Source organism: Euprymna scolopes, chromosome 23 (genome assembly GCF_053919585.1).
Source record: "Euprymna scolopes isolate OS-2025 chromosome 23, ASM5391958v1, whole genome shotgun sequence".
Taxonomy (NCBI): domain Eukaryota; kingdom Metazoa; phylum Mollusca; class Cephalopoda; order Sepiida; family Sepiolidae; genus Euprymna; species Euprymna scolopes.
In genome coordinates this window covers 86,536,775-86,551,774 of record NC_136504.1, presented here as the reverse complement: position 1 = coordinate 86,551,774, position 15,000 = coordinate 86,536,775, and the positions used below count along the sequence as shown (strand labels likewise).

Genomic DNA, 15,000 nt, shown 5'->3' with positions numbered 1-15,000 from the left:
CAGTGGGCCAAGCACTTATGCGACTCAAAGTGAAGCGTCGAGGACTTCGGAGAACATTACTACGAGGACGGCTACAATCCATCGCAGGTTCAACAAGTTCTGAAGGTATGTGACTAGTTTGTTGGCTTTGTTCGACGCCATTTTTTGTTTTTGTTGTGACCGAATGGCAAGTATGAAACCCAAACAAAACAAGAGTTGAACAATGTTTACAAAAATACAATTATATTGTGTACGTTTGGATTTAGGAGAGTGGAATAATCCAGGTCGAAAGCAATTTTGTTCGTTCGAGCAAAAATTTGTAACCAAAAAGAATATTTTGATACTAAAGAGTAGGATCTAAGGATCTTGAATATCAATCTTTTATTCATTTCCACCCATTTTCTTAATACATTCTCTAACTCTTTCTCTGCATGTGTTATATATATATATATGATAAATAACAAGACTATATTCAAGTTATGTCTATCTTATAATTTATTCCCTTAGTTCAGTTTGCATTTACTATTCTTGACAGTATCTGTTTCGTAGCGCAAAAACGGATACTTTTGTCATTTATCCACTATATTGCTCTGTAATTATATTGGGCTTAAATAATGATTCTTATTTATAAGAAAATATATTCCCACAGAAATATATATGATGAATGTATGAATGGACCCTGATCTATTAAAAAAAGAAATAGACTTGGCGCTATTTGCATTTAAATTTCTAACGGCTATCTTCGTTAGAAAGCAAAAACAAATTTTCACTATTCACTAATACCACCCAGTGCGAATAAACCTAAAGATGGTCGGAGGTTACATCGGCCGAAACGTTGTGATGAAGAAAAACTAAGAATAATAGTCCAAATAATACGAAGAAATATCAGGTTAAGCATACTCAATTGATAACCAAAGAATTTAACGAATTTATGAATATAATGCTGAATAGAAAAGGGCAAGATGCTTTTTATTTGTATTCAAATATTTTACATAACACTGAACATGTCAATGCTTGGGACAGTTGGTTGGATTTACTAATATCTTCAGTTGCTGAAAAACATTCCTCTAAAAAGCTAAATTTTAAGGACTGAAATTTCTAGAGTAAGTGTACTTGTTTTAATCACCTGAAGAAGACCTTGGTTAATCCAGCCGACTTCCGAAACATTGTCATGGTTTAGCGTTATGATCATATATATATATATATATATATATATATATATATATATATATATATATATATTCAGTATTGTATACTAATATTTAACAATTTTGAATCTATAAGTGGGGATTATATAGTAAAGTTGTATACTCTGAGACAGCTCCCATAAAGTAATAAACAGATAATGCTGTTTATAAATATTCTTCGTCAGATCACCGAAGTTAAGCAACGGCGAGCCTGGTTATCACCAAATGGGTGGCCATTTGGTGATGCTATGCGCGGTATGTGCTCTCCACTTATCTCGGCATTTGTTTCTAGTCTTGTACACTTCACTTGCCACTGGTATTTAAGTGTCGACTCAGGAGAGGCGTGGTTGGAGACTGCACACCTCCTGCCAATAAGACATTCACGCGCAGGCACCCCTTCGTGTGTAACCAGTCTGTTAAAGACTGAGGGGACCAAGTCGTTATATATGGGAAATGTGATATGAACAAATATCACGGAGTGGAAAAAGGTTCGTACAAGTTGGCCTATTTCTGTATAATATATTTGGACACTGTACGAGTCTTTTGAGTGTTGTATATTATATCTTCTACTGCGGACTAAATTATCACTCGTTAAGATTACTTCCATAAGCATAGCATTAACAAAAGAGCAGCTTAATATATAGCCTATATGTGTGTAAGCACCGTTGTTTGAAACTGCAGCCGATACCATTAACGTAGAGAAACCGTGACGACGACACTTTTGAACACAGCCATGGTAGTCATGTAACATACTACGGCTGCTATTACCAATACCGTAACGTCGGTCGAATCGTTGGCGTTAAGCAACGTGCAGACAGCTTCGTTGTGACTACTTGCATCAAAACGACATCGTTCGTTTGCTTTTTCGTACTGGCAGGTTTTATTCAAATTTAATGTAATTTTACTCCCTTGCTTTTTTTTTAAATATTTGGTTGGCAACCATGTTATTTTTTTTTTTAAATTAAAAAAATATATATAACCATAACTAATAAAACAAGTATCATTTTTATATTTAAAACTACAATATCATTATCTTCAAGTCCAATGTAAACAAGTTCTTGTTCAGCCGTCCTTGTAAATGATCTAATTATACCAAATTTCTTCCACAAACGATTATTACGAAACTGTCCCAATGACTACAATACACAGAATAAACTTTATCCTTGAGTGGCCCTGAGACCTTGATATGACTTTGTAAAAAAACAAAAACAAAAAAAAATAAAAATAAAAACTTACTGACAAACTTATTTCGGTGCTAGTGCACTTAATGATCCGCGCTATATTTTAAATAGTATTTTAAAATTTAAAGTTTTGTTTTTATTAAATTGTAAGGTTAAAGTATAGAATAGGTACAAAACACCCCCCCCTCCCCATGTTAAAATGGCTTTCTAAATAACATTTCAGCACGGATCAATAAGTGCACTAGTACTCTTTTTTTCTTGCGACGAAAAGAAAAACAATTTCCAAATTTTTGGAAGGGCGGAATTATTTATCACCGAGTTTGGTTACTTATCAATGTTCTCTGTATAAGTTGAATGATATAAATTAGAATAATTTGTAAGTATCAGAAGACCCAACGTTACCCGAAATTGAACGTAACACACTACCAAATTTTTATTGTCATCAAAATCGGTGAAAGCGCATATTCAAATAGTGTTTTAGTCGAAGACCCACTGTGCTGACCCAGGAGGAATCTCTGCATGCTTTCTTTCAGCGACTTAGCCCACGTTGTAGTCTAAATTGACTGTAGAGAACCTACTATTGATTTTATAAAAGTATTTTTTATAACTTGAATTAAGGTTTAAAATGTAAAAGTCAAGTATCATAGTTGAGTTCTGCTCTAAGCGGAAACGTTCGTTTCGAACGCGCTCTTATATCAAAGAACGTACTGTTGATTTTATACGCCAGTCTTCTGTTTGTGCGGTGATAAAACTTATCAAATGCACTTCTGATGTTAGGCTGATTAAGAGTGTTAACTTTGGTCAAAATAGTTTCTTTTAGTCGGATTTTTCATTATCAACTTTTGACTTATCAGAAGCATTACCATACAGAAATTATCTAAGCACATTCCCGGACACAGGAAGTACATTTTTGAGAATTTCAAAAGCAAAACAAAAAAAAAATACTGATTAAATAAGAATTCTATTCTCTCGCAGTGTTTTTTTTTTTGTTTTTTTTATAAATACGTAAATACAAAACAAACGAATTTACATTTTCCACAAACATAGAACTATTAAATTTTACCTTGAAGTAAAATAAAATTAGTAAAATTTTAGAATAGTTAACAGTTGAAACTCGTTAATAAGAATAAAGCAATTCTCCACTGATCCGTATAATTTTCAAGTCTAGAATCTATTTTTTTAAAAATGTATTCAATAAAAAATTCTTGGTGTGAGACTTTCAAAATGGCCGCAGAAATATTGCTTGACTCTACAAAGGTGTTCAGCTGAAAAAGATGGTAAAAACATATTTACTTAACCACTAACCCTAATTCCTAGTGTTTATTCCCCCATTAAGCAAAACCACTAGCTAAATCACCCCAAAGTTTAACAAAGTCAAGGCAAGATCTCTGCTGTCAATAGTGTTTTGTGTATCGACGAGACATCTTCTGTCAAAAGTCAATTCTGAAATAAAATATTTTCAATTTCGATGTGTTAAAATAGGTAGGTGGAAAATGTATTTCTATTTCATTTGCTATAACTAATCTTTATTTTTTACCAAGTTATTGACTCTTTTGTATAACCTAAAACGTCTACGTAAATAACTATACCGCAAAAGACATGTTTCGAATAGGGATCCGTTACTCTAAAGGATGGGCCGGAGAAAAACTCATGGAGTTACTATGCAGCTATACTACAGTCTTGTATATAATTATAAAAAAAAAGCTGAAAGATTGCTAAATCCTAAATAGTAATGCGCTGTCACTTAATAAATTTTACAACCGTTATGAAACGTAGATGCAGTAAAAACGCCTATCGCTGCTCCGTGTTATCTACACAATACTTGAGCATTTGTGTGGAGCTACAGTTTGGAAAGCCGCTGGAATCGAGCAATTTCATCTCCATAGTGCTACAGGTTTGACACAAAATACCTCAAATTGATAAGAACTTAAGTCTAGCTTGATAACAGAACACATTTGTCCGCTTTAAGTAGATTCCATTGTATCGCCAATTAATATTTTAAAACTGGATTTATGTAAAGAAATTAGTATACCATCATATAGACAGAAGATAAATATTTTTACTCGGGTGCCAGTTTTAGTTGATAATACACATAAGGTAGATATAAATGGTTATTCGACACTAGCTGAAAGCACCTATATTTTATAAAGTAAGTTTTATTTTGCTAATAAAAATACATTAATGCATTTATCCTAGTTTCTTACTCTCTATTAGGAATACAAAGTAGCGTATTGTTTTAAGAGATTTTATATTTGTGTCAGCCGTGAAGTAGTAAAATATGGGTGAAGATAAAAATCACATAAGGTAGTGCACCAACACCGCTGAATAACTGCGTATAAACCTGTAGTGTTAAACATAATATAACTATCAAAATTCCGGAACATACAAATATCAGTATGGACGTATTGAAGTAAATAAAGTCCACACTGATATATATCGGCTTATTCGATTAATAAAAAGCTTAAATAAAACTATGCTGATCGAAATTTCTAAAATGTTAAGTAACATTATTTCGTGCGTTTTATTTTTGATTTCGCAATTGCCGGTTAAACTTGTTTTATGTTTTTCAGTCGAAGTTCTCTCAGAAATCAAGTCCTCTACCTGGGACTACCACTTGATATTTTTATATTTTATATTATATATTTACTATATATATATATATATATATATATATATATATATATGCCCTGAACTGGCATCTAAGCTTCAGCCTCTGTCCCATCGACGAAATGTTGCATCCCTCTGCCTTTTCTACAAGTATTTTAGTGGTGAATGCTCTGACGAACTGCAATCACTTGTCCCCCCACGACGTGAGCACCCTCGACAAACCCGACAGGCTGCTAAATCCCAACCCCACACTGTAGAGATCCCTAGATGTAAAAAATCTTTTTACTCCAATAGTTTCTTCCCCAGAACCGCTAGACTCTGGAATTCCATTCAAGGTCCCTGCTTCCCCAACAGTACTGACGTTCAGAAGTTCAAGTGGAACGTGAACCGACATCTTGCTGCCCAAATCCCTACATAGTACCCCAGTAGTTGTTGCCCCTGATAGTAGCCCCCTACACCAAAGTGGCAATTTGCCTTGTTTGGGGTGAAAATGTAATTAATATATATATATATATATATATATAGGAAATTTATTACTGTGAGTCCAGAATGAGTTTACAAATTGTTTCAACTAGAGGAAAATCCTCAAAGAGAGGAAAAATCCAACTAGCATCATCAGAATTCATAGATGGACTAAGTTATAAAGTCAAATAAAAATGGAAAGATCGTAGATAAAGGGGAGTTAGAAAAGAAGGGGGAGTGGTGGGGAGAGGACGTTGGAGTTTAAAGTAGTAGGAGTGTATTAAAAAAAGAGAGGGGTTTATAATTAAATATTAATTATGTGTAAATTCTTATATACGTGTTTTTTAACAGTTTAAACTTAAAAGACGCTACTTTTGTTGATAACGGCATAAGTAACAGTTAATTTAAAGGATCACCATGGCAACAGGTTGGAAAGTTAATGTTAGTGAAGGAACGGGTTGAAAATGGGGTTTAAAGTAATTTAGCCGGGCGGAGAGATTGAAAGATATTTATTGTTTATAAAATGGAAAGAAAAAGAAAAGGAAAAATAAGTTAATGAATTATACTTTACAGGTTTATTTTAATAGTGTGATGATATATATAATTAAATATAATAAATAAATTAGCCGGGCAGGTAGAAATAATACGTTACAGGTTTATTTTAATAAAATAAAATAAAATAGGTGAAGGAACGGGTTGAAAATGGGGTTTAAAGTAATTTAGCCGGGCGGAGAGAGATTGAAAGATATTTATTGTTTATAAAATGGAAAGAAAAAGAAAAGGAAAAATAAGTTAATGAATTATACTTTACAGGTTTATTTTAATAGTGTGATGATATATATAATTAAATATAATAAATAAATTAGCCGGGCAGGTAGAAATAATACGTTACAGGTTTATTTTAATAAAATAAAATAAAATAGGTGAAGGAACGGGTTGAAAATGGGGTTTAAAGTAATTTAGCCGGGCGGGGAGAGAATGAAAGATATTTATTGTTTATAAAATGGAAAGAAAAAGAAAAGGAAAAATAAGTTAATGAATTATACTTTACAGGTTTATTTTAATAGTGTGATGATATATATAAATAAATATAATAAATAAATTAGCCGGGCAGGTAGAAATAATACGTTACAGGTTTATTTTAATAAAATAAAATAAAATAGGTGAAGGAACTGGTTGAAAATGCGGTTTAAAGTAATTTAGCCGGGCGGGGAGAGATTGAAAGATATTTATTGTTTATAAAATGGAAAGAAAAAGAAAAGGAAAAATAAGTTAATGAATTATACTTTACAGGTTTATTTTAATAGTGTGATGATATATATAATTAAATATAATAAATAAATTAGCCGGGCAGGTAGAAATAATACGTTACAGGTTTATTTTAATAAAGTAAAATAAAATAGGTGAAGGATCGGGTTGAAAATGGGGTTTAAAGTAATTTAGCCGGGCGGGGAGAGATTGAAAGATATTTATTGTTTATAAAATGGAAAGAAAAAGAAAAGGAAAAATAAGTTAATGAATTATACTTTACAGGTTTATTTTGATAGTGTAATGATATATATAATTAAATATAATATATATATAAATAAATAGCCGGGCAGGTAGAAATTATACGTTACAGGTTTATTTTAGTGAAATAAAATAAAATAGGTGAAGGCTTAAGTAAGTAACTTAAATAATAGAAAAAAAAACATTTTTAATAAGTAACACAAATATAAGCACACGCATAAATATGTACAGCAAATGCACATACGTAAATGGGGGGAAAAGCACATGCGTGATCACACATACATATATATATATATATATATATATATATATATATACATATAAAAATATATATATATATATATATATACATATAAAAAATATAAAATATATATATATATATATATATATGATATTTTATATTTTTGATAGATTTTTGATTTCACTATTGCCAGTTAAACTTGTTGCATTTTTTCAGTCGAAGTTATTAGAAATCAAGAGATCCTCTACCTGAGACTTAGACTTGATATCTATGAGATACGTAGATATTCGCACATTCCAGTAAAGTTCTCCTTCTCCGTTCAAACACGGAGAACATACATTTCCTCTCTCCAATTGGCCATTTAAACATTTTATAATGGTCTCTTGGTTTTTCCTAATGCAAGAACAAGAATTCCACGACGACTGAGAAGCTCTGTCCCCTTTATGGAAATACGTAGAGGAAAGCTAATGTGTACGACACCTCGCCCAGATTTATCCAGCAGTTTGAAGGCATAGTATTATGAAGTATTATACATAGCTAAATACATACACCACCTTGAATTATCAAATGCCACCAATCTTGTACTAATCAAGTGCAGCCTTGCTTAACTTAGGTGATCTAATGAAAATCACGGTGTCAACGTAATTAAGCCGTATGTGCTTATATATGGTTTATCTATATATTACTAAGAATTGTTGTATAGAGAAGTTAAGCGATTTGATCCTGTTCCGTAATAAATAAATTTTATAAAGAGGTAATCATGAGAAATCTCTGCTCATCGCTGTATTTTTAGTAATCACCCTGGATTTCATGCAGGTGGGGAAGTGTGGTTGCACAATTGTGCAACCTTTGCATCACAATTTCTCAGATGTGGCCTTACAAGTGGTATAGACTCTCTTGAGACTGAATGGGGGTTCCTTGTATAAGGAAGGGTTGAGGAAAGACGTGCTGTTATCGCATTATGTGACGACAGCTTTATACTTGCCTCGTTTCAGCTAGGTGCCAGACCAGCGAGAGGCGTCTGTTGAGCGCTAGCAAGACATCGCTGACCGTTGATGGGTGTCTGGATTAAATTAAGTGGTGATTAATAAAATGGGCCATAAGCTGGTTTCTGTGATGAGGTCAATCTAAGATTCATAATGTTTACTTCGAACCAGCTAGTAACGTACGTGACGGAAAATAAAGATGGCGGCTAGCAATTGAAGACAGCCGTATGAAAGACGAATTGATTGCTTTGGGGCACCTTTTCAAAAACAAAATTAAAAGGACGTCGTTAGAAAACTTTGTATAGATAAATTGATCATTCATGTCGAATTCTACGTCTTTAACAAGCAGGCAAACCTACAGTAAAATACGTTTCTTTTATGTGTGAAAGTGTATTGCTTTTTCTAAGTCTGTATTTGCTGACAATCTTTATGCTATTAGACCTAGAAACGAGACGTTAAAATAGAAATGTTCATATCTCCCTCCTTCCTTCTCTCCGTTTTGATCTTTGTTTCCTTTCCATATTCCCCTTTCTCTATTTATTCTCCCCTCTCTCTCCCTCTGTCATCCCTTTTTCTGTCCTTATCCATTCTTTCCCATACTCCTTCCTAATTTACTCCTAAATCCTATTTCTCTTATCCGCCCCTTTCTTTCTCTTCTCACTCTCATTATTCCCCTTTCTCTCCTTTCATATCCCTGTCTCTCTTCTTCTCATCGCTACTCTTTTCTTATCCCCCCTTCCGTCTCTTTGTCCCTCGCTCTCCCTGTCTTTGTCCCTCGCTCTCCCTGTCTTTGTCCCTCGCTCTCCCTGTCTTTGTCCCTCGCTCTCCCCGTCTTTGTCCCTCGCTCTCCCCGTCTTTGTCCCTCGCTCTCCCCGTCTTTGTCCCTCGCTCTCCCCGTCTTTGTCCCTCGCTCTCCCCGTCTTTGTCCCTCGCTCTCCCCGTCTTTGTCCCTCGCTCTCCCCGTCTTTGTCCCCCGCTCTCCCCGTCTTTGTCCCCCGCTCTCCCCGTCTTTGTCCCCCGCTCTCCCCGTCTTTGTCCCCCGCTCTCCCCGTCTTTGTCCCCCGCTCTCCCCGTCTTTGTCCCCCGCTCTCCCCGTCTTTGTCCCCCGCTCTCCCCGTCTTTGTCCCCCGCTCTCCCCGTCTTTGTCCCCCGCTCTCCCCGTCTTTGTCCCCCGCTCTCCCCGTCTTTGTCCCCCGCTCTCCCCGTCTTTGTCCCCCGCTCTCCCCGTCTTTGTCCCCCGCTCTCCCCGTCTTTGTCCCCCGCTCTCCCCGTCTTTGTCCCCCGCTCTCCCCGTCTTTGTCCCCCGCTCTCCCCGTCTTTGTCCCCCGCTCTCCCCGTCTTTGTCCCCCGCTCTCCCCGTCTTTGTCCCCCGCTCTCCCCGTCTTTGTCCCCCGCTCTCCCCGTCTTTGTCCCCCGCTCTCCCCGTCTTTGTCCCCCGCTCTCCCCGTCTTTGTCCACCCTTTATCTAAATTGTGGCAAATGCTAAACTTAGTTATTAGTAAATTTTATGCCTTGTTCAGTGTGCACTATGCATGCTACACTTGTTTTCGTTTCTTTATTCATCACGTTAATTCTTTCTAATGTTTGCATACTTTATACACTTTTTTTTTGGACCTGGATATGACCTTAAACTATATCCGATGGTGAGGGCCTCAGCTTGCGGGCTTTGGGGAGTGTGGAGCCACCCTTTAATTGCCATTGCTCCCAGGTCCACTCTTACCCTGAGTGGTAGTACCTGTTAGGGTCTCAACTATGGGTTAAATAGAAACCGACTTGAAAACTAATATATTCTATTACAAAAATTTTTCTTCCAAATCTTTGGATTCGGCATTAAATAACTTGAAAAGGTTTGATATGCCGTAAAACAAAAAAAACTACCAACTTTTTTGTTCACTGATATATTTCATTTGTCCACTTTTCTCACTATCTTTTTCTTCGCCATTCCTTCTGTTCCTTCTTGTCTACTGCCATTTCATTGTTTTCTTGTCGTTCGTTTTCTGTTATGCCATTGCGAATTATTTCCCATGTTTCGTTTGGTTTTCTTCTATTTTTACAAACTTTGCCTATTTACGTTTTCCTTTTGCGTTTTATTCTGTATGACCCTTTTCATTCTTTCAGTTTTACCGTCGGTTTACATTTGTGTATCTTCTCACACTGTCAGCTAAACTACATCCGATGGTGAGGCCCCACCTTGCGGGCCTTGGAGTATGAAGCCGCCCTTTAATTGTCGTTGCTCCCAGGTCCACTCTGACCCGGAGTGGTAGTACCTGTTAGGGTCCCAACTATGGGTTAAATAGAATCTGACTTTCAAAAAATTTACTCCATTAAATATCGTTCCTCAATAACTAGATTCAGCATTAAATAACCTGAAAAAGGTTAATATGCCGTAAAACAAAAGCAACCAACCACACTGTCAGCTATATTTCATTGGCCACCTTGCGCACCCTTTCCCGTTGGTAATTCTGCGTGCTTTTTATTATTGGTCATCTTGTGTGCCATTTCACATTAATCAATTTCTATGCCCATTCCCATTGGTTATTTTCTGTGTCCTTTCTACTGGTCATTTTGCGTTCCCTTATTTTCCATCTTGCCTTTCATTGGCATTGTCTTTTTCCATTGATCATTTTTGTCTTCCTTTATTTATTTATCTTGTCTGGCCTTTTCCATTAATCATATTGTGTGCCCGTTCTAATTGATCATTTTTGTGGCCTATCCAATTAGTTATCTAGTGCGCACATTTCCATTAGCAAAAGTGTCCTTTTCTATTGGTTACCCAGTGTGAGTTTTCCCATTAGTCATTTTGTGTGCCCTTTCACACTGATCATGTGTCCCGTTTTGCACTGAACATAAAATTCGCATTAGTCATCCTGCGTACCGTTTCCTATTGGTCAACGTATGTGCTTTCACACTGGTCATCTTGTGTACTATATCATATTGGCCACCCTATGTGCTCTATAGCATTGGTAATCTTGTGTGCTCTTTCCCATTAATCTTGTCTTTTTCGTCATCAGGCATCTTGTGTGGCATTTATCATTGGCCATCTTGCATGCTATTTTCTAGTTGTCATCTTGTGTGGCCTTTCCCATTGGGTTTCTTGAGTGTCCTTTCCCATGACTAATCTTTTGTGCCTTTTCTCCTTGTCAATTTTGCGTTTTCTTTCCTGTTGGCCATCTTGTGTGCTATTTCCTATTGATCATTTTGTGTGCGTTTACCAATTTGTCATCTAGTCTCCCCCTTTAATGTTTTATCATTTTCGCCTCCGTTTACTTTTCTTCTATTTGACTCTCATCTTTTAACTCTATCATTTTTTGCACAGTTTTCCATTGATTGACCGATGTATACGGAACGTTATACATTTTTAATACAGCAATGGTTTTTATCAAAAATAATTTTAGAAATATAAGTTTTGCTTTATTTCAGGATAAAGATGTGACATCAATTTTTATGACACTTTTTTGCACTTTTGTTGAAACTCAACCTCAAAGAACTGCTTTTATTTACATTCACATTCCTTTATTTTGTTGTTCGTTTGTCTAACATGCCACTACGTTTTTTTATTTAACTCCTTATCTTTTTAGCTATTTTTATACGTAATTTTCTTTCATCGTTTTTAACTTTTGTAAATTTTTGTTTTCTATTTTAAAACAATTTCCATGTTTTCTTTCACTCTTATGCCAATCATTTTTTGTTATTCAATGAATTTCTCAAATAAAACAAGTGTTTCAGTTGTCATATACGTACGAGGTGTTCGAAATTGACAGAGAATAGAGTAACCGAGCACCTGTCCAACTTTGCCTTGAATTGTTGCATCGCAGATGCATTTACCGCATTTTCTGGATTTCTATTCAAAAGTCTAGTATTTTGGAAGGTAACTCTGTTAATGTTTCATCGACACAGTGTCTGGAAATGCACGGGTTATCCTTTATCTGTTTCATAGATCTCGAGGAAGATTATTTTGACTCACAAGGAGATTTTAGGCAAGAATCATAATCTCATAAGCATCAACACTTAAGGGATAATGATTAAACTTTTCGAATCAACCAACGTAAGAAAGTTCATGTCGTCCCTGTGTTATTCGAGTAGTCAGCTGTTAAAGTTTCTTGAACTGTTTTCGGTTAAGTTTGTTGTACAGCCTTAGATCCACATCGTTAAACAAATCGTTACCAAAGTTTGGAAAAATATGGGCAGCGTTCTAACTTAAGTTTCCTGTTGGGATATCTAGGTTGACGGGTACTCCCATGGTCATAACAGGAAAGTAATTTTTTGCTATAATTTTGGTTCTGAATAATAGCTGGGGTAGGATTTAATATCAGTTTTTCATTCTCTTTTGTAAGTGCATTATTTTCTTTGCTTTAGTTTTATTTGCATTATTTTTACTTTCCTTAGTTTTAGTGACCCCTTCCTGTTTTAACGCCCACCTTTACCGTTTGTTTTTTTTCGTTTTAACGTTCGTTTAAAGTTTTAACGTTTGTTATCGATGTTAACGTTTGTTTTTGGTTTTAACTCTCGATTTTTAGGAGGGGTGGGGGTTAACGTTCGTTTTTCGGGTTTGACCGTTCGTTTTTCGGGTTTGACCGTTCGTTTTTCGGGTTTGACCGTTCGTTTTTCGGGTTTGACCGTTCGTTTTTCGGGTTTGACCGTTCGTTTTTCGGGTTTGACCGTTCGTTTTTCGGGTTTGACCGTTCGTTTTTCGGGTTTGAACGTTCGTTTTTCGGGTTTGAACGTTCGTTTTTCGGGTTTGAACGTTCGTTTTTCGGGTTTGAACGTTCGTTTTTCGGGTTTGACCGTTCGTTTTTCGGGTTTGACCGTTCGTTTTTCGGGTTTGACCGTTCGTTTTTCGGGTTTGACCGTTCGTTTTTCGGGTTTGACCGTTCGTTTTTCGGGTTTGACCGTTCGTTTTTCGGGTTTGACCGTTCGTTTTTCGGGTTTGACCGTTCGTTTTTCGGGTTTGAACGTTTTATAAATTTATTTTTGCTTCTATATTCTTTTCAATCTTACAATTTGAAAACTAGAGCGTTTTGTTTAAACTTTTTTTCTGATTGCAGTTATCTTTACCCACTATTTTTCATTTTATGTGAATTTAACTGTTTTCTTATTTGGCTTTATATATAACCATTCAGACTTCTCACATCCCTACATTCTCTTAACAAAACGAATATTCCTAGAAGGCATAATTCATTCAGTCCATATAATCCTTTAACGACAATAGATTAATATTACTTCAGTTCGTTCACAGAATATTTTGAGTTTATAAACAAATTTATTCACATTCATTTTATTTTGATAAAAATTTCTGTAAAGATTCTTTAAATGCATGTATTAAAAATGTGGGGAGAAAAGCCACTCTTAAGATGCATTACTTTCCAGTCACATTGAAATCTTCTCCCCATTTTCGCTGCTTCAGAGCGGTCATCTTAATGCAACATATGCTTCGTTGACAACACATAATTGCATGAAGTTTAACAATTCTATTTGCATCGGTATCTTTTACTCGATGGGAAAGTTCAATTGAGTTGTAAACCCTGAATGATAACCCAAAAGTTTACGTCAGTGAGCTGGTAGGGTATAGCGTCAATTTGTTTAATGAGTTTGTAAGGCGTCATTAAGTTTCACGATTTGGTTGATTATAGCGTCAATTTGTCTTGGGATTTGTTGGTGTAATACACCAATTGATTTTGCAAGTTAGCGGGGTAAAGTGTCAATAGGTTTTGCGAGTCGGTGGTGTAAGGCGTTAGTTATTTTTTCGACTTTGAAGACAATCTTAAGTCTGGAACTAATAAACTTTTACCAAACACTTGGCATACTTATTGTCTTAACATGTTTGCTTCGGTTTTTCCGTCTAGATACCAAGAGCAGACATGGTATCATGTGTGTTGATATGAAGAGGAAATCGAGTTCTCATACAAAAAGATAATAAATCAATAGCAATCAACGCCCAAGCTTCCATTTGTCTTTCATTCAATACAGACGTAACTGGGGTATCGATTGCTAAGAGATTCTAAACCAATATCTGTTCATTTGAAGTGAATGACTATCGATATTATCTGACGTATTCTCATGTATCTGGTGTGATTAAATAAATATTATAATTGATATATTTTTTATTGTATGTCGCTCGTCATTAATAGGCGTCTTCTGACTCGGTATGAAGTTATTTTTCTTTAGAACTTTAAAGTTGGTTCCACAATATTTACTCTCTCTCTGCATGTGTGTGTGTGTATATATATATATATATATATATATATAATTATTAACTATAATAATTATTAAATACCTACAGACACTAGGGTTTCATCCTCAGTGCAGGGTGTCACGATTAACACAGGTCGATAGTCGAACCTGGAAACAGAACCGATCTCTGGCTTCATTAGCAAATACCCAATCTATTCGGCTACCGTTGACTGCGAGAAGTGCTGTTGAAATTTAACCATTTATTTTTTTAATGCTTTTTTAACGTCTGTCAGTGATATAATCATGAGATATATATATATATATATATAAGCAGATAAGCATCGTTGCCAGGGGTTGAATGAGGTTCAATGAATGTTTCGCGCTCTTTTATTGTCATCCAAACCATTGAAATCGCCCTTATTCAAACGTTGATCGGTTGCCTGCTCCAGTTACGGAACAACTGCCGTGAAACCGCACGTCTCCTGTGTCAATAACTATGTCCATGATACAGCGTAGTGTACATTGCACTGTAGATAACCTACCGTTGATTATATAAATTTATTTACATATAGCTTTATCAAAGTTTAAAATGCAAAAGTCACGTATTATGGTTAAGTTGTGTTCTTAAAGGAAATATTCATTACGAACGCGTCCTGTCTTATCAAATACCTGTTGAT

At 35.5% G+C, this 15,000-nt stretch overlaps 1 long non-coding RNA gene across 3 annotated transcripts in view; it reads left to right on the top strand.

Annotated features, from left to right (window-relative positions):
• The window catches only part of LOC145245707 (uncharacterized), an 839,291-nt gene that overhangs the window by 64,196 nt on the left and 760,095 nt on the right, over positions 1-15,000 (top strand). For all 3 annotated transcript variants that reach the window (XR_013863021.1, XR_013863020.1, XR_013863019.1), the window contains exon 2: positions 4-105. This is a non-coding gene — a long non-coding RNA (uncharacterized LOC145245707). The remainder of the gene's footprint in view (positions 1-3; positions 106-15,000) is intronic.